This window comes from Anguilla anguilla, chromosome 19 (genome assembly GCF_013347855.1).
Source record: "Anguilla anguilla isolate fAngAng1 chromosome 19, fAngAng1.pri, whole genome shotgun sequence".
NCBI classification, from domain to species: Eukaryota; Metazoa; Chordata; class Actinopteri; order Anguilliformes; family Anguillidae; genus Anguilla; species Anguilla anguilla.
In genome coordinates, this window is record NC_049219.1 from 8,496,547 (window position 1) to 8,515,231 (window position 18,685).

Here is an 18,685-nt window from a genome sequence, read left to right on the forward strand (position 1 = left end):
GCCCCGCCCCGCCCCGCCCCTCCGCGTGTGGGGAAACTCTTAATTGCCTCGTTCAATGCGGCACTTTTGTTATGAGGAGAACGTGACGGGAGATGTTTTTCACCGTTTATAAACCCGACTGCAGTTTTCGTACGTGCTCGGTTTCCCAGGCAACCTGCCCACTGCAGCCTTTTCCGGTGGCTTTCCCTTCTCGCCTGTTCATCATCGTTTTCTCCGGGGAGGTTCCGCGGCCTGAAGCTCCTGTTTACAGCCCGGGGCCAGTGTTCGTAAAGTACTGATCTTGGATCAGTTTTGAGCATTTCGCTGACGAAAGGAAAGGGTTAGGATGCTGGTAGAAGTCGCGGCTCGCTGGTGGCTCTGTGTTCCTAACATTAAAAGGTACGTCCCCCCCACTGTTAAAGCTGAAGCCCTTACAACTCACAAGAGCAGAGCAGGAATCCAATTGTGTGTGGATTCCTTTACCCCAAAATAAAATCAGTCGATCAATCAATCAATCAGTTTCAATCTCAAGTCCTGGAGGGTGAGCGTCATCTGGTTTGTGGTGCGTTTCACCTTTTACATGGTTGGATTGGCTTAATAGTCCGCCCACCTTGTTTCAAGATGCAAATCTTCTGGAAGGAAACCACACACTACTGCATCTACTGTGCCACCCCCCCCCCCCCCCCAATCCCTAGGATAACGGAGTATGATCCTGGAGAGTGCTAGAGAGGATTCAAGAAGTGCGAGAGCTCACCATCTGGTTACTATTGAAAATCTGTGATGATTCCTCCCCCAGATTTATCCACATGGAATCTGGCTCTTGCCCACGGAATCTGTCATCGACTTTAATATTTTACGCGTAGGTTGAGCGCTGACTTTCACGGCCATTTCTCCGGCTACAGGTGCTAACTCTTATCATCTCAGTTCCCAGGTGGGGCAGGCAGTGGTCATTTTTCAGGTCGGGAGAAGGCTGTTGACACAGCTGGAACCCAGAACATTGTGTCGACGTGATTTACGTTTGTATCGCTGGCGCGTTATCGCATCACTTCAACGTCAGCGAAACGTTGAGGGAAGGTTTGCGCCACGGCTGTTGACTTGAATTTACAAGAAGGACAGGGGGGAGTTATGATTCTTAAAGGCAAACTATGCTGGATTTTTACCGTGAAAATATTATCAAACAACCATGCTAAGGCATATCTATGCACTGGCAATCTTTGTCTTTACACTCTAGCAACCCAGCTTGCTACGGTACGTTAGGTAGCTAGATAGCTGAAGTCTGGCAGCCTGCTGAGGAAAAAACTTCTTTGATTGTAAACACAGGACCACATCAAGGCTAAAAATCCTGCATAGTTTGCCTTTAGTCATTTGGGTGTTGTTTTTCGACAGGCCTCGTCCCCGCTCTGCGGCAGCAGAGGTTACCGTTTCTTACTTTTCATACGATTTTGGTTTGTTCTCCACGAATGTGCTGTAAATAAAAAAAACTGTACATTTTCTCCGTGTTTCCTGTTCGACGTCGACGCCCCTGGTTTCAGGTGAAGTGCCCTCTGCAGTCCTGCAGGCAGATAAATGTGTATTAATTGTGATCATTGGAAAATAAATCAAATTGTTGTTTACCTTAATCCATTTGGCTGTTATTACGCGATGTCACGGCCTAATGCCCTTGGCATGAGATGATGTTTGATTGTTTAACGGTCTTTTTCGGTCCCATTAGTTCTGTTCTGCGACAAAGACTGAACCCTGTTAAACGTATCCACAGAAAATATTTTTGTTGAAGCACGGAGTTAGCTGGATAACTGCTCTGAGTAAAACCCGGAACCCTTCCAAATCTGGAACATGGACTGAAGTAAAAAGAGCTGTACCGGATTTTACTCAGCGTGGTTATCCAGCTAACTCCGTAATCCTGCTTTGCTGCACAGCCTGGTTAACCGCAGCGGTTGGTGTTGACCGTAGCCGCTCTGAATACCAAGGCCACTTCCAGCAGCTAGAAAAGCACACTTCCTCAAGCCTTCTCATCGGAGACGTCTGCACCCTCGCTTGAAAACTCCTCGCATTTTGAACGTGAGTTTTATGTCGCCCGTGAACGAAAAACGGCTCCGCTAACTGCACTGCTCTGAAACAGAGGGAGAGGACACACGCAGCCCCCGGGCCCTTGGCGGCGAGCGGAACACTGTGACTGGGCTGGTCTGGGTCAGGCGCAGTCCCTGTCAGACGGGGTGAGTCCCAGTGCAGCCTTTCCCTCATTTTCTAACTTCTTTTATTACATACAGCACACACACACACATACACACACACACGCACATACACACACCACACGCACACACACTGACATATACAGTCTGTATACAGTCAACATCTGACCTTAACTTAGAGGTAAGTGTCACACTTTTTCTTCCGTTGTTTTTAGTCATCGCTGAAATTGCCAAACTGTGATTGTGAAAAAAATAGATAACTGTTTTAACTATCAAACCGAGGGTCAGACAAGTGACCGAACGGTTTCTCAGCGATCAGGGCAGCCGGGGCCGAGCCGTCGTCGTCCTCGCGGCTCGCCTCTTTCGCGTGTAACGCTCCCCGTTTCGCGGAGGCCGTTTAAAAAAACCCCCGTCAGGGCGGCCCCCCCAGCCTTTGCTCTCCAGCTAATTAAGCTCCGCTCACAGGCCCCCCCCCCCCCCCGGCAGACCCGGAGAGGTGTAATTAAAACCCGGCACGGTGACAGCGCTGGTATTTGTCAGGCTCATCCGCCGGTTCCAATAGCGTCCCTGACAGAAATGTCAAACCGATAACACCGCCGTCTCCTCCCCTCCCCCCCCCTCCCCCCAACTTGGTTCCCGGAGAGCGCTGTGGCAACAGTGGATCCTTTTTTTCCCCATTACTTGGGAAAAAGGGGTTCGTTTTACGGACGCTCGGTTTCCACGAGGTGCCAGTCTGCGTTTTGCGCCGTTTTTTTCCTCGCTTAATTCTCACTCTCTGATGCTGTAGGTCGCACTGTGAGTGTCATCGTAGTCATTTTCTCAGGCATCATCTTCAGATAAGAGCTAATAGGATATGTGGCGAGGAATCGGTAACGCGTCTTGAAATGGTATTAAAGCTCGCGGGGTCTAGAGTTCATCGGCTCACGCTGAGCCTTTAAGAAACACCACCCGTATTTTTAATCATCGCAGCTTGAGAAACGTCGTGAAGCACCTTGGATGCAAATGCACTGTCTATTGAGTCAGCTTCCCCTCAGATCTTTTCTCCACGCCAAAGAAGTCGCGTTTCACAGCTTGGCGAGGAGGACCGTATCCGTTTCTGAATTCCGTGCCAGCTTCTGTTCCTAATTATGCAATCAGCTCCATTCATTTGTGCGATCTGACATTTCAGCCGCATTTATTAATGAGCCTGTGAATGGCAGCTCTGGACTGTTCTTGAGGCCCTGTAGGCAGTGTTCCACTGTGGTCTCGTGTACGAGCGAATTGGCTTTGCTGTGCATAACTAATTAGTTAATTGAGCCAATGAAATTGATGGAAACAAAAGCCTGCACGCACTCTGGCCCTCCAGGAAGGGAATTGACTGCTCCGGTATTATTTGATGTGGTGGACAGTGAGAGTCATGTAGCACAGAAGCCTACATGACTCTCACTTTAAGAGTCCTATCATTTGCCATTGTGATGTTACAGTTAACCCTTTAAGTTGTGAGATCACAAAAAAATGTGAATAGAATGTTCTTAACTGAACATTCTAATGCTGATGTCACAATCGCTACTGGTAATTGAATGCAGCGGAATTCTAGAACACTGACTTAGAATTGTGCAAAAAAAAAAAAAAAAAACACATTCAAAACCCCTACTCTTGAAAGGGTTAAAAGCAAGCAATTCATTTGCCAGTTAAGAAAGTTTAGCAGTTGGCGGCTTACATGCCTGCCTGTCTTTGGGAAAGGGAACAATCGCCTTTAATTGTGATTCAGAGTAAAGGACAGATGTTGATTGAAGATTTATGCAACCCTGTGGAATGTACTGCACCAATGGGGCTATGATTAACGAGAAGACCTGTTCCCGCCGTTAAATAATTTACCCTTTTATAGTTCTTTTTCTTCTCCTCTTTTCCTTTTAACCGCAGTCAAAGAAAGAAAGAACAATTAAGCAAAACCATGAATATTTTACGGTAATTAAAGATCAGGCTACATTTCGTTTCTCATGAAATGATTAAGCTTGCTTTCCACGCTAATGTTAAATGGGTCATTTACCAGGTATTATAAATTGAAATTAAGAGGTTCTTTCCCTTCGTTTTGCTAAAGATTTAAGATTCTCTTTATTTGTTCTTTGCAGTGAAAAATTATCTGTGAAAATTATTATATTTCCATTCAGTGAGCAGTAAAACAAAGTATATTAACATTTTGATGAAGAAATGTTCTCTTAATATTTTACTTTTTATTAAAGTCGTAAAATGGCAATATTTTACAAGATTTTACACAACTTTCTGCCACTGAGGGGTCATATATAAACTTACTAATATGTGTAATATGGCAGTGAAACCACCATCGATTTATTACTCAAATTATTTTTCAGAAAAAAATAATATGTGCTGACTCTCACATCCGCATACACGCACACGCACTCACACACACACACACACACTCACACATACATACACACACACTCACACACACTCTCACACACACAGACACTCAGTCTCACGCACGCATACACACAGACCTCACACAAATAGACACACTCACTCTCACACACTCACACACAGACAGTCATTCTCACACAAGCTTACATACTCACATACACACACACACACACACACTCTCACAAGCGTACACACACATACACACACACTCACTCTCACACAATTATTCTCACACACGCTCACACACACACACTCACACCAGCATACACACACATACATACTCTCACACAAGCATACACGCACACAGACATACTCTCACACACACACACACACACACACACACACACAGTTGGCTCCTTGGAATCATTTCCACGTGCGATTGGTCTCCAGCCCCGTTGGGCCCATTCCGGAGAGCTCCCACACTCCTGGCAGCATGCTCCTGTGTGCTCGTGGGGTGCGTCTGCATGCGGGATTATTTGTCTCCAAACAGATTTTTTTAAAATAACAGCAAGCTTCTTTGCATGATGAAAATGTGACAACAATCACTGAGCACTACACTTAAGAATCACAGAAGAGCTCTGACAGCGGGCAAGATTTCTGCAAAACGAGGCGGTGAAACCAACATGGCAAACGCACCCCATTCGCATATTTCAGCACCTGCGTTGGGTCTAAGGTGGAGGTTTTGGCCGCCAGGGTGGGGGGGGCGTGCCGTACGACGGCTGGTCGTCTTCTGCGGCTCCGCCAGCCTCGCCTTCGCATATCAGCGCCGCGTCGCAGGGACCGTGTTAAATTATGCTAAATCATGTTAAATTATGCTAAATTATGCTAATTTACGCATGCCGAGCGTTCTGCCACGGGATGACTGACTGGCGCCATTAAGCGCCATTAAAGGGGCGTCCCGCTAATCGCGGCTAAAGCCCTGCCGGATTCCGAGTGCGCTGTTCGGGGCGAGGGCGGCCGACGTCACGGGCCCGCCGCTCCGACCCCGGAGAGGATCCGCGCCGCTCCGACCCCGGAGAGGATCCGCTGCTCTGACCCCGGAGAGGATCCCCGCTGCTCTGACCCCGGAGAGGATCCCCGCTGCTCTGACCTCAGAGAGGATCTGCTGCTCTGATCCCGGAGAGGATCCCCACTGCTCTGACCCCAGAGAGGATCCCCAATTTTTTTTCTGAAATTGACCGGCGGAAACCCGCGCTCCGTGCAATACGTCTTCGTTAAACCGGTCTCCATGCCGACTGCTCATCTCACACACACACACACATACACACACACACACACACACACACACACGCACGCTCCTGTCGTGCCACCCCCGCTTTCCCAGGGAGGACGCGACTCTGTCGGCCGCGTAGCGTAAACACGCAATCTAAATGCAAAAATAGTGAATTACCCGCCGCGGATAAGGCGTCTTATCGGTGTCCTCGGGAAATCTGAGTTCAGCGCATCGGGGAAGCGTGTTATGAGGCTACGGGAAGGGGATAGCGACGAGCAACGATCAAACGCCTTAAATTGAATTGCAGCACCTCCCACAGAATTAGAGCACTTTGGTTGCAGATGTGTCTTACGGCGAGGGCAGCTAGCGAGGCTGTGACAGGTGTCAAAATGATGGGCTGCTGGGTGGCGCATCCTGTTAAGGGGCTGTGTGGATGGGCCCCACGGTCTGGTACCTGTTAAGGCTCTTCCAGTGTGCGGATGGGCCCCATGGTCTGGTCTCTGTTGAGGCTCTGCTCCAGTGTGTGGATTAGGCTCCATGGTCTGGTATCTGTTAAGGCTCTGTTCCAGTGTGTGGATGGGCCCCATGGTCTGGTATCTGTTAAGGCTCTGTTCCAGTGTGTGGATGGGCCCCACGGTCTGGTATCTGTTAAGGCTCTGTTCCAGTGTGTGGATGGGCCCCACGGTCTGGTATCTGTTAAGGCTCTGTTCCAGTGTGCGGATGGGCCCCAAGGTCTGGTATCTGTTAAGGCTCTGTTCCAGTGTGTGGATGGGCCCCACGGTCTGGTATCTGTTAAGGCTCTGTTCCAGTGTGTGGATGGGCCCCACGGTCTGGTATCTGTTAAGGCTCTGTTCCAGTGTGTGGATGGGCCCCATGGTCTGGTATCTGTTAAGGCTCTGCTCCAGTGTGTGGATTAGGCTCCATGGTCTGGTATCTGTTAAGGCTCTGTTCCAGTGTGTGGATGGGCCCCATGGTCTGGTATCTGTTAAGGCTCTGTTCCAGTGTGTGGATGGGCCCCACGGTCTGGTATCTGTTAAGGCTCTGTTCCAGTGTGTGGATGGGCCCCACGGTCTGGTATCTGTTAAGGCTCTGTTCCAGTGTGCGGATGGGCCCCAAGGTCTGGTATCTGTTAAGGCTCTGTTCCAGTGTGTGGATGGGCCCCACGGTCTGGTATCTGTTAAGGCTCTGTTCCAGTGTGTGGATGGGCCCCACGGTCTGGTATCTGTTAAGGCTCTGTTCCAGTGTGTGGATGGGCCCCATGGTCTGGTATCTGTTAAGGCTCTGTTCCAGTGTGTGGATGGGCCCCATGGTCTGGTATCTGTTAAGGCTCTGTTCCAGTGTGTGGATGGGCCCCGTGGTCTGGTATCTGTTAAGGCTCTGTTCCAGTGTGTGGATGGGCCCTATGGTCTGGTATCTGTTAAGGCTCTGTTCCAGTGTGTGGATGGGCCCCACGGTCTGGTATCTGTTAAGGCTCTGTTCCAGTGTGTGGATGGGCCCTACGGTCTGGTATCTGTTAAGGCTCTGTTCCAGTGTGTGGATGGGCCCTACGGTCTGGTATCTGTTAAGGCTCTGTTCCAGTGTGTGGATGGGCCCTATGGTCTGGTATCTGTTAAGGCTCTGTTCCAGTGTGTGGATGGGCCCCACGGTCTGGTCTCTGTTAAGGCTCTGTTCCAGTGTGCGGATGGGCCCCACGGTCTGGTATCTGTTAAGGCTCTGTTCCAGTGTGCGGATGGGCCCCACGGTCTGGTATCTGTTGAGGCTCTGTTCCAGTGTGAAATGCCTTCAACGGCACATCAACGTGACGAAGTATAATAAGAAATAATTCATATTATGAAAAGGAACGAATGAGATTGCGTTTGGTAATGAGAAAAGGTGAGACGCAGATGCCGAAATTGGAACGGCGAGCCATTAGAAAAGAAAAATATGTTGTAAACGAGAGAACCTGCTCGTTACATCATTACCATTACTCTCATAATCATAATCATCATCATTTGTCTCCCTGTAGCGGTCCTGCGTATAATGTGGCGTGCTCTGAGAGACGTGAGCTGCTTTAGCTCTTAGAATTGACACCTGAATGCTTTCGGCCATTTTGTGAGTTTCCTCAGTTCCTACAAGAATAGAGAGTAGTGTAGTGACATCAGTGTCATACCCGTAAAATACGTCTGTTTATAGCTTTAACAAATACGCTTCCTGTTACAAATTAAACTGATTACAGTTTAAATTATAGGCGTGTTCTTACACACAGTCAGTGATTCTGTCGATTAGCTCCCTTTAATAGGTGATATACACGCGTGTATCTTTTGTAAACTATGCAAAAGTCTCGACACAATAAAACGACAGCCACCAAAGGTCGTTTTAATAAAATGTGTTGCAAGAAAAACTTAAAAGCCGAAGGCTACAGAGACGTAATTATACCGGCTGCGTACAACTCGATATAAAACAGAATCGCAAACAGAATAAACGGATTCAAATTAATCGCAGTCAGAATAAACGGATTAAAATTATGTGCCACAGAAGCGCACCACAAAAACAAAATAAAATCTATTAAAACAAGTATTTTTTGCAGTATGCGTTGAAATGTGAGTCACGGCATAGTGATGAACCTCTCATGTTTCTTGCTGGAAAAGTCATCTTTAGGTGTTGCCAAGTGTAATAGGCCCTGTGTTTCATTTGAGTCCTTCTGCTCGTGAGTCTCATTACAATTTCTGTCTTACCCAGAGACTGCCACAGTACACTTTATATAATTAAGGTGAAGTTGGAGTTGGTGTATGAACAAGGGTAGTAAACAGAGGGTTTTCCATTGAAAATGAAATGCTGATTGTGTATTGATTTGCGTGCAGCAGCAGTACACACTGGCCTCTGTTTAAGCTTGAGTGTAAGACAAACTGAATTAAGGTGATTTGTGCGGGGAGTGTCGGAGGTGATCGATGGCACGTTTACCGAATCGATGCGCGCGTGTCACCGCTGGACGGCCCTGGAGATTTTCCCGCTTTAAACCGCGGCCAATACCGGCCGGCGAGGAGACAAACGGCAGCGTCTGATTGGGCAGACTCGTTCCTTAAGACCCGCTCGGGTTGTGTCCGCAGCCATAGTTCCCTTTCCAAAACGGGCCGAAGTTAAATTCAGCCGAGAACGTTGAGCGGCACAGCCCCCCTTCCCACAATGGCCGACTGCGTCGGGTCCAGAGGCGCCACAGGTGGGCGTCGGGTTGGGGGGGGGCGCCTCAGTTTATCCCAATTTAGCCACATAGCAGACCCACAAAGTTTCCACACAAACCACACATTTCTTTGAGTAAGTTTATCCCAATTTAGCCACATAACAGATCCACAAAGTTTCCACAAAAACCACACACTTTTTTGTGAGTTAATTTATCCCAATTTAGCCACATAACAGATCCATGCAGTTTCCACACAACCGCACAGTGAACCGTGTCCTGAAAAAAGGTCCTGCGATATCACATTAGGCTCCGCGCTGCAAGATTATGCTAATTGTGCGTCAGTGTGCGGCGAATAAGCCTGTTAATAATAACGCGGGTTAATAGAAGGAGGTTTAATGAAGCGCACCGATCGTCACGTCGGAGACGTTTGAAACGGATTCAGAACGTTGACAGCCAATCATTAGCGATTCTAATCACGCGCTGGCGGATAAACGAACGAACGCGGTTTACTTGTCAAGTCGCGCACGTCGAAGCGTTCTGCCGGCGTGACCCCCGCGCTGGAGCAACCCCAACTGAGCCGACGTCTTAGCGGTCGCTCCGACGATTCCCGTTAGGGCTAATTACGTACGGATAAAAAAAACGGTCAAGCTCTCCCCAGCGGAGTGAAACGCCTCCGCTTTCAGTACGAGCTCAGTAAACCCAAAAAACAGAATTATTCATGCCTGTGGTCTGTGTTCGGCTGTAGTTTAGAGGATTTTTTTATTTTTAAACTTGCTTGGCGTAATTAACATTCTGATCTACGCAGCATGAGCAGCGATTGAGAGCGAGGAGTATTTCATTTTGCACGGCGTCAAAGTTTTGATCGCTTTGAAGAATTTGCTAAACAAACCAGAGGGGGTCCAGTACGGAGCGTAATATTCCGTGACAGACTGTGGGCGTCGTAGAGCCGCTTGCTAATCAATGCAGTTTGCCCTAATCGCCGAAACATCAGGCGTGGCGCCGGGGGGGGGGGGGGGGGGGCGAGGCGAGGCTGTGTGTTGACCAGGGGGGCGACCCCACTGTGAGCGCACCGGGCAGAGCTCTCATTCACTCTTTCACTCACTCTCACCCTCACTCACTCTCACTCTGTTAGTCGTTCCCCTCATAGCGTGCGCTGAGAAGTAGTTGGCGAATCGTGGCGGTGAATATTCTCCTGTATATTCTCCTTTAGCGAACGACTCCCCCCGTCTTTGCGAGAGGAGAAGCGGGTGGCCTGTTCTCCTCATTACCTTATGTTACGATTAGGCATTGCACATCTGGGGGGGGGGGGGGGCGCTGAGGTTTGCAGGCGGACTGAAACCCAGGCGGACATCGCGGTGGAAGATACCGCTATCTCCCTCCTGCAGTCTGCAAGCTGGCTTCTCGTCTGTGGGAACACAGCCTCCTCCTGCCTCAGGGCTCCTGCTTCAGTTTGTAGAACAGAAGTTTTTTTATCCTCCTCTCCTTGCTGGGGGGGGGGGGGGAGAACATTAATATTCCCCCACAGAACTTCAGTTCCAGCTTCTTCCAGTTATCCTAGAGTAATGCACTTCCTGCTTGTTACACACTGAGCATTGAGACCAGTTCCCTCTCTTGATTTAAAACAAAATATTATTTTTTTTTTTTGCTGGACTCCATTGATGGTTTGCTGTCGTTATTAATTCTCAAATCAGGAAAACAGAATCAGTATCACGGGATGCATTGTAATGAACTCGATCAGTTGGTTTTATCCAATCATTGTGCTTCAGTCTTACGCCACGCAGGCCCCTACGGCTGGCATGTAAAGTGTCTCTGGTTATAATGGGCCTAGCAGCGCTCAGACAGTCTCAGGCTAACCCTTCATTACACTGGCTGTATGCTCCTTTATCCCCTGTGCGGCGTGACGCACTAAAGCTGGGGCGTCACACTGAATTCCCCGGGGGGGCGGGGGGGGGGGGGGGGCGCAGCGTCTGCTGGTTTCCGTGGTTTCCACTCAATCAGCTCCTAATTAAGGCCTCGGGAACAAGGTGCGTGTGGAGTCCTCAGCCAATGAGTGACTTAAATGAACCGCCGGTGCTGAACACACCAGCGGACACTGGGGCCCTCCGGGACTGGACCGAAGGCTTCCACAAGTCACAAGGATGCATTAAAAAGGCAAACTTCACCCGTGGAAACTCGCGGCGTGGTGTTCTTTCCTCATCCACTCACACCTTCGCTTATTTGAGTCGGTCTTTTAAGTGCGAAGCCCTGTTGGCTCCGGCTGCTTTAATTGGTTCATTAGCCAATGAAATATACTGCAGTGTACTGTAAATATGTAGACTATGTATGTAGGATATGTAGAAATATTTCATTTTTACATATTTGCAATATAACTGCCGTTGCTGTTAGCACCAAGACTGGGAGAACAGCCTCTCAGCATCCAGTTTTGGGGGGATGGACATCGTCTGATATTTCCTCACATCACACGAAAGCCTCCTCGCAAATGTTTAATAACAGCTCCCACGTTTAAGACGGAGAGACGGAAACGGTTAATTAAATTTGAATCAAACCGGCGGTCCGGAACAGCGACCGGGTCGTGCTTTTCACGACCCTGCAGCGGTCCGCAGCGGCGGGAGGAAGCCCCGCCTCAGCCACTTTCCAATCTGCCACCCCCAGCCCGGGGGGATGGGCGGCGGCGGCCATTTTGTGGAGGATCCAGCTCTCCGCCCGCGCATTAAGGCTGGGGCTCAAGAGGGCGGGAAAAAAATCACCCAGCCCAGTTAAAACCGCGCCATTTGGAAACGCGCCGCGCACTACGACGACGAGGAGGAGGAGAGAATTTAATTCCGCGCGGCTTGGTTGGAGAGCGTTAAAGTAATCCCCCGCCCGTTCCCTTCATTAGCTCTCTCGTTTTTTAACGACGGACCCAACGAGCCGAGCGAGAGCGATTTTCAGGCCGGGCCATAAAGTCTGAAGCGATGCCTGGCTTTTTAAACTAAATTCGTCCGGAGAAACCTCCTCTCGGGCTGATTATCGCCGGAGCCCGATGGGGGAAATATTATTTTATTTTACTTTTAGTTTTATATGTTCTCGCTCCTTTGTAAAATTGTTAAACTTATCTTGCCATCATTTTAATCTCAATTGTATTAAGACGTACGCTTTCCGTTTCCCTCTGAAGAGAATGCTTCCTTTTCTTTTTTTTATCTGAATTCTTTCTCTCCTTTCTCTCCATTACCTGACTTGGCAAAATACTTCAAATCAACTTTAGTTGACTTCCTGCGTTTTTTTACTGCGCAAATGTAATAAAATGCACGCGTTCGATCATCTGAATCTAACCGTCAATTTAAATTGGGTCCTCCAATAGATAGGGGAGGGGGGGATTACGGGAGACGGGAGCGACGGAAGGGGGCCGTCCCGCCAAACCCCGAGCCTGCGTGGGACGGGGCAGGGCGGGGCAGGTCGTTTGTTTTGCGAGGAAGCTCGGCGGCGGTGGTAACTTCCCGAGCGGCCTCCAATGGTAGCACTCAGTACGGCTTAGATCAACCTGCAAAATAACTTTGCAAGTAAGAGGGAGCCTTACTATATATATGTATGTGTGTGTATATATATATATATATATATATATATACACACACATATATATTTGTATGTGTGTATATATGTGTGTGTGTGTGTGTATATATATATATATATATATATATTCTTTGTTCACATGGGCTGTTTAGGGAGTACAGAACGTTCCTGGTGAAACAGAGTGAGGTTGTGAATGAGACTGTGTCTGAGGAGGCTGGGCTGAAAAGCCATGTAAGGGAGGGGGGATGAGAGAGGGATGGTGGCGGAGGAATCAAATCGGAATTTCAGAGCGAAAGTGGAAGGGTGAAGAGCAGGCCGCTTGTTGACTGCCGTCGAGAACCAGCACGCTTCCCGACACACTGAGCGCACACGACGGCGGGCTGGCATATGCCCTGTGTGATCTCGCACGGCGATAACGATGCTCATTAGCTGGGATCCAGTTAACTTTGCTCCTTAACTTCCGCTAACAACCAAATTAATTTGCCTTTCCTCACAAACTCGAACACGGAGTTTAACGATCGCTGACGATAGCTCGCCAGACTGAGTTTGTACAGAAGCACTGTTAATGCTTCAGGGCGAACATTGAAATAAAAAAGATCCTTGATTGCTTTGTGCAAAAAAAACATGCACATCCAAAAAAAAAAAAGGGCACCTTTTCAGGAAATGAGGAAAAACTCATTATTCAGTTTAATATTACATCTGCCAAGTTTAGGTCACGTGGTGCTTTTGGATGCAATTTATTTGTGACAAAAGCCGCTGAACATTGGCAGCGCACAGCCCGGCGTGGCAAGCTCTCCGTTTGCACGTCAGACCCGACGGGCTCGATGGCCAGAATGGAAGCGGGCCTGATTATGATGCAGATGACATATCGACCGGGAGCCAGCCACTGATTGTCTTCCGGCAGTTCTGAACGAAACGGAGAAATTCATTAAAGCAGCGCAATTTCTCCTGGTTGTCCTTGGGGGGGGGGGTGTGATCAACTGAAACTCGATGAGGTGGAGAAAAACTACGCAAACAGTTCCAGGTGGTTAATCGAAGCCGTTTTTTGGAGCGCGGAGTTAATCTGCTTTGTCATTTGATACTGAAAAGCAACGATTCGTTTTGTCGAAGCGGAGTTGTAGTCTTAACGATTCGGTTTTTTTCGGATTCGGATTCTTGAATGTGAGTCAGGGTTATATAGATGTGCTTCTACTGTTTTTCTACTGTATATACACTACATGGCCAAAAGTATGTGGACACCTGACAATCCCCCATTCTATCCAAAATTGTGGGCATTAATATGGAGTCGGTCCACCCTTTGCGGGTATAACAACCTCCACTCTTCCGGGAAGGCTTTATGCTAGATGCTGGAGCATTGCTGCAGGGATTTTCTTCTATTCAGCCAGAAGAGCATTAGTTAGGGTTGGGCACTGATTGGGCGATTAGGCCTGGCTTGCAGTTGGCTTTCTAGTTGATCCCAAAGGTGTTGGATGGGGTTGAGGTCAGGGCTCTGTGCAGTCCTGTAAAGTATCTTCCACGCCATTGTCGACAAAACCATTTCTGTATGGACCTCGCTGTGTGCCCAGGGGCATTGTCATGCTGAAACAGGAAAAGGGCCTTCCCCAAACTGGTTGGGGAAGCACAGAATCGTTTAGAGTGTAATTGTGTGCCGTAGCATTAAGATTTGCCTCCACAGGAACAAAGGGGCCTAGCCCAAACCATGAAAAACAGCCCCAGACCAAAGGGTTGTCCAGATACTTTTGGTCATATAGTGCGCATTAGTCTAATGCAATATATCTTTTAGGCATGCAATGCGCGAGTTCTTTTTGGAAAGCAGTAATTCTCTGGTCTTCTGTTAACTCATGTCCTCCGCAGCCCTTTGATGTCATTCCCCGTTATTTGCTGTGGGTGAAGTTCTAAATTCTTGCGGAATTGTGGAGTGGTTTTTTTTATTTTTTGGAAGCGATGGAGCGCTCTGATGTGCCCAGGTGTCGTCAGAGGGGACGGGCGGCCCCCCGGGCGGCGTAGCTAATAAGCGAGTCTGAAGTCTAAAGCGAGAACTTTTCACCCCTGCTGTGAGACTTTTTCCTCACGCTTTTCTCCTCTTCCGCACCTTGAACAAAAAGAGAAGTTATTTTTTTACATTTTTTTATTTTTAGGGCTGAAGTGGTTCTTGATGCCGTAAGAAACGGGACCGTGTTTAAAAGTCATTTTTCTTTCATGGGGAGGGTGTATAAAATGTTTTTTTCGCCTTTCTATTCATGCTCATACAAATCCTACTTATTTGCTGTGATCTGAGCCGAATTTCTCTAGTCCACAGGGGTTGCACAGTTCATGATTACGGTTTGAGCTTTGATGCACTGTATTAATCACAAAAAAATGTGTTCTAGGTCAGATGTTTCCACAAATGTTTCCTAATTCAGTTAGTATGCTAGAAAGGCAGCTAGGCTAGGATGCTAGCCTCCCCTGTTGTATTCCAGGGACCTCACAGTTGACCCATCATATGTTTTACTACCTCCTTTTACTTGCTGTGCCTTAACTTGACAATAGCGCCATCTAATGGTCAGGAAATAACGTTACCCACCGTGAGACGTACTCTGTCCTTGACTCCGGGTTGCGCGTGCGGACGTTCACGCGAGAGGCCACATTGTTTCCTGCAGCAAGGCTGAAACTCAATTGAAAGTTATCGCGGACTCCGCTGTGTATCCGATGATCGAAACTCGACGTGTGGCGGACTCCCTGCCTGCGCGACGCGCCCCGGCCGAACCGCGCTAATCGAATAGCCCGTGCGCATCGGCGCAGTCGCGTCCGTCCGAGTGCGGGTCCCGTGCGGAGAAGGCGAACCGTTCGGCGGCTCTCTCGCTGTATTTGGTCTGCCCCCGGCGTCTGGGTCGAGCCAAGCGTCTTCGCACTTCCTCGTTGCCACACGGTCGCCCTTGGCGCTTGCTCTCGGGTGGAACTGGGCCCCCAGGCGCTTTGTGACATTGGTACATCGAGCTGTTCAACTCTCAGCGGATTCGGGTCCGGCCACGCCCCCCCCTGCTTGGCCAGCCCTCGCGGGTGGGGCAGCAGCAGCCCAAGCCCACCGTGCGCATGCGGAGGGGAGCAAACAACGGAACACATCATTGAAGCTCGCCCTCTCCAAATACTAAAAGGAGGATTAGTCACCCTCCGCACAGCAGATCAGGAGGCAACTGCTTGGCTCGAGGACTTTGCATTCGCTGAATAAATAATTGAGCAATTGACGAACACACACAAATGGCTGTTCGGGGGGCGACGGGTGTGAATCCAGCAGACGGGTTTCTTCCGGAGTATGTCCTGCACGGTTGCCCTGCGCTTTGCCCCATAAAAGTCAATAAGGGTCTCCTATAAAAAGCCAATGTCAGAAACAAACAAGAAGTGTATTCTAACTGCCAAATAAACTAATCTGTAGCAGTCCCGAAACGCTGCCGTCTTTTCGGATCGTGGCTCGAAGGCTACGCACATGCGGTCGGTTAAATCGCTCGCGAGTCGCCGCAGCCGCAGAGAATAATTATCGCGAGCAGCTGTCTCTCCTTTTTAAAAAGACTCTGTTCGTTTGCTCCGGTGCCTCTGCCGAGCAGCTCGCGGGCACAAATCTGCTTTGGAACCCCAGGCCCGCGCTGAACCGCTCGGCTCGTAAATCATTCCGGAGGCTTCCGCGCATCATCGGCAAGACGATTAACTGAATTTCTAAAGCTGGGGAAATGTACTGATCACACGCACACATGCACACTGTAGAGTTATTACCAATTCACCTTCCTAATTCCCAATTCATCTTTCCAGTTCCCAGTTGACCTTCATAATTCCTGACACATACTCCTAATTCCCCACTCATCTTCTAACTCCCAGTCCAACTTCCTAATTTTCAGTTCATCTTCCAAATTCCCAGTTAACCCTCCTAAATGCCAACTCGCATCATAATTCCTTGTTCACCTTCATAATTCCCAAGTCACTTCCCACTTCACCTTCTCACCTTGTCATTGGCCATCATGATGCATTAACCAGAACAGACAAGTTCAGCAATGTTTACAAACGTAATACCAAAAACTGCCCTCTATTCAGTGTACCACTTACATTACAATCAGAATCCCAGACTGAGATCACCAGTGGGAGATCCATTCGGGAGTTTAATGCGCCTTTTTGTGATAGGCCACGCCCATCGCCACGCCCCGTCTTGGTCAATCGGCCTGAAAGTTACTCAGCTCTACCTTTGGTCATGACCAACCTCCATGCCAAAATTCAGCCTCCTGGGGCGAAAGCTGTGGCCGCTACGGGGTGAGACACTTTTGTGGACCGACCGACCTGCGGGTCGCAGCTAAAAATCGTGAGGGTGCAGTGGCGCTCCCTGGCGCCCGTGAGTGCACGCCCTGCTGCTTGCGTTGCGCTCTTTCATCAGTTTGCCGACGCACCGTGTTCGCTTTAACGATCACTGAACTCCCCCCTAAACTGCGTCTGCGATGGAAAATAATTTCCTTTTAACTGTCAGTCAAATTTAAGCACAAAACAGCCGATCGATTCCCAGCCACGTGAATTTGGAAACCTTTTAATATACCGTCCCCCTGTTTTTCCCAGAATCAGCATCAGGGCTGCGCAGTCGCTAAGCTAAATCTGTTAAAACTGCAAGCAGCCCCATCTCCGCCATACTCATTAAACGGGGGGAAAGCTATTTTCTTTCTAACAGCCCCGGCTTTTACAGTGCTCACCCAAAGTTTAAACAGCAACGCGTTTTAACAGGTGCTCGCTTGCCTCGATGTTGTTCTTGCATTAAGGCCAAGTAGAGCAGTTTAGGTTCCATTTACTGTCTTCTATCGATTTCGTGTGGACGGGCGGTAAAGGAGACCCATCTCAACCCACTTTATAAAAGCACTATCAGCACTGCAGTTTTACAGCTCCTTCAAGAGCCTTGCGATGCGTAATGGCGAGACCCTTTTACTGCCAGAGTAACCGCGGTCCCGGATAGCCTAGCGCGTCCGGAGAGAGCCGCCTGGGATTTGCCTGTGTCTGTTCTTACACCCCCCCCCCCCCAAAGGAGTCGCCGTTTATGTGTAGTCGTCCGTTAGCAGAGATATTCCACACACTGGTCAGATGTTCAACTCTGGTGTTGATATCCCCCTTGAGATATCAAGCTTCACATTTGTAACAAGAGGTTCCTGTGCTAGCTGCATGTGCCCACTTAGGATGTTTACTGTCCCTTTGTGATCATTAATGAAAGTGCTGATTCGGGCTTTGACGATAAGCAGAGACGGAACTATTGATGGAGCTTATTATCTGGAAAGTCAGCAGATACAACAACTGTGCTGTGGACCAGGAGTCTCAAACTCGGGTCCTGGAGGGGTTTAATGTGCCACGATTTGTGATTTCCTTCCCATCAGCAGCCAGTTTACACACGTTGAGTCATATCGTGACACAAGACTGATGAATCAAACCCCCCAAATAACTTCCTGAAAAGGGAGTCTCAATGCAAGATTTCAGGGTAGTAAGGAAACTGTGAAAAGGAGGTAGGCAGCATGAGTCAGAACAGCACTGGATGTAGGGAAAGAGGGGCCAGATGGGACGGGGGAGGTAAGGAGCAGGAGCGAGTACGTGATTTTGGTTATACACTGCCACCCTGTGGTCGAAAAGGGAACAACGTTTTATACAATTTGTGAATTCCAAGTAAATTAAAATACGCGATTGAAATGCGAATGGGGGACGCGTTTGCTGCTGCGGTGTAGGCGTCAGCTCCACTGGGGCGGGGACACAGGCTGTAGAGTCCAGTGTAGTCTCTGTGTTCATTTGTGTTGTAAAAAGGCTCTCTGCAGGGCTCACTGTTAACTTTGTTCATTTGTCTGGCAAACAGGTGGACAGAATCAGCAGCTGTTAAACTGAGGGCCAGGACTCAGCTGACGAGCCGCGGGAAGGTAGTGAGAGGTTGTGACACACGACCTACGCAATGAACTTACCTTGCATGGTAAGTCCTCCATTGACGCTTACAGCACTGAAATTAGACGTAGCATGAGTTACACTAAGGGCACCGGTTACATTGTCTTGCTTAGTTGTACTCACATCCACTTGAGAACTGTGTTTCCACATGTTCAAACGTAGGCCTATGTCAGGCACTGGTTTGAAGTAAAAGGTGGTCTCAATTCTGTTCCTGTTCACTGTGGGGAATTCACTGGCAGGTTTTTTTTTTTTTTAACA

The 18,685-nt window shown here is 48.8% G+C and overlaps 1 long non-coding RNA gene across 1 annotated transcript; it reads left to right on the plus strand.

Annotated features, from left to right (window-relative positions):
• The first annotated feature begins 3 nt into the window (after positions 1 to 3).
• LOC118219348 lies at positions 4 to 18,454 on the plus strand. Its single transcript, XR_004763732.1, has 3 exons — positions 4 to 378; positions 2,099 to 2,192; positions 18,345 to 18,454. It is a non-coding gene; the product is annotated as an uncharacterized LOC118219348 (long non-coding RNA).
• Positions 18,455 to 18,685: the final 231 nt, after the last annotated feature.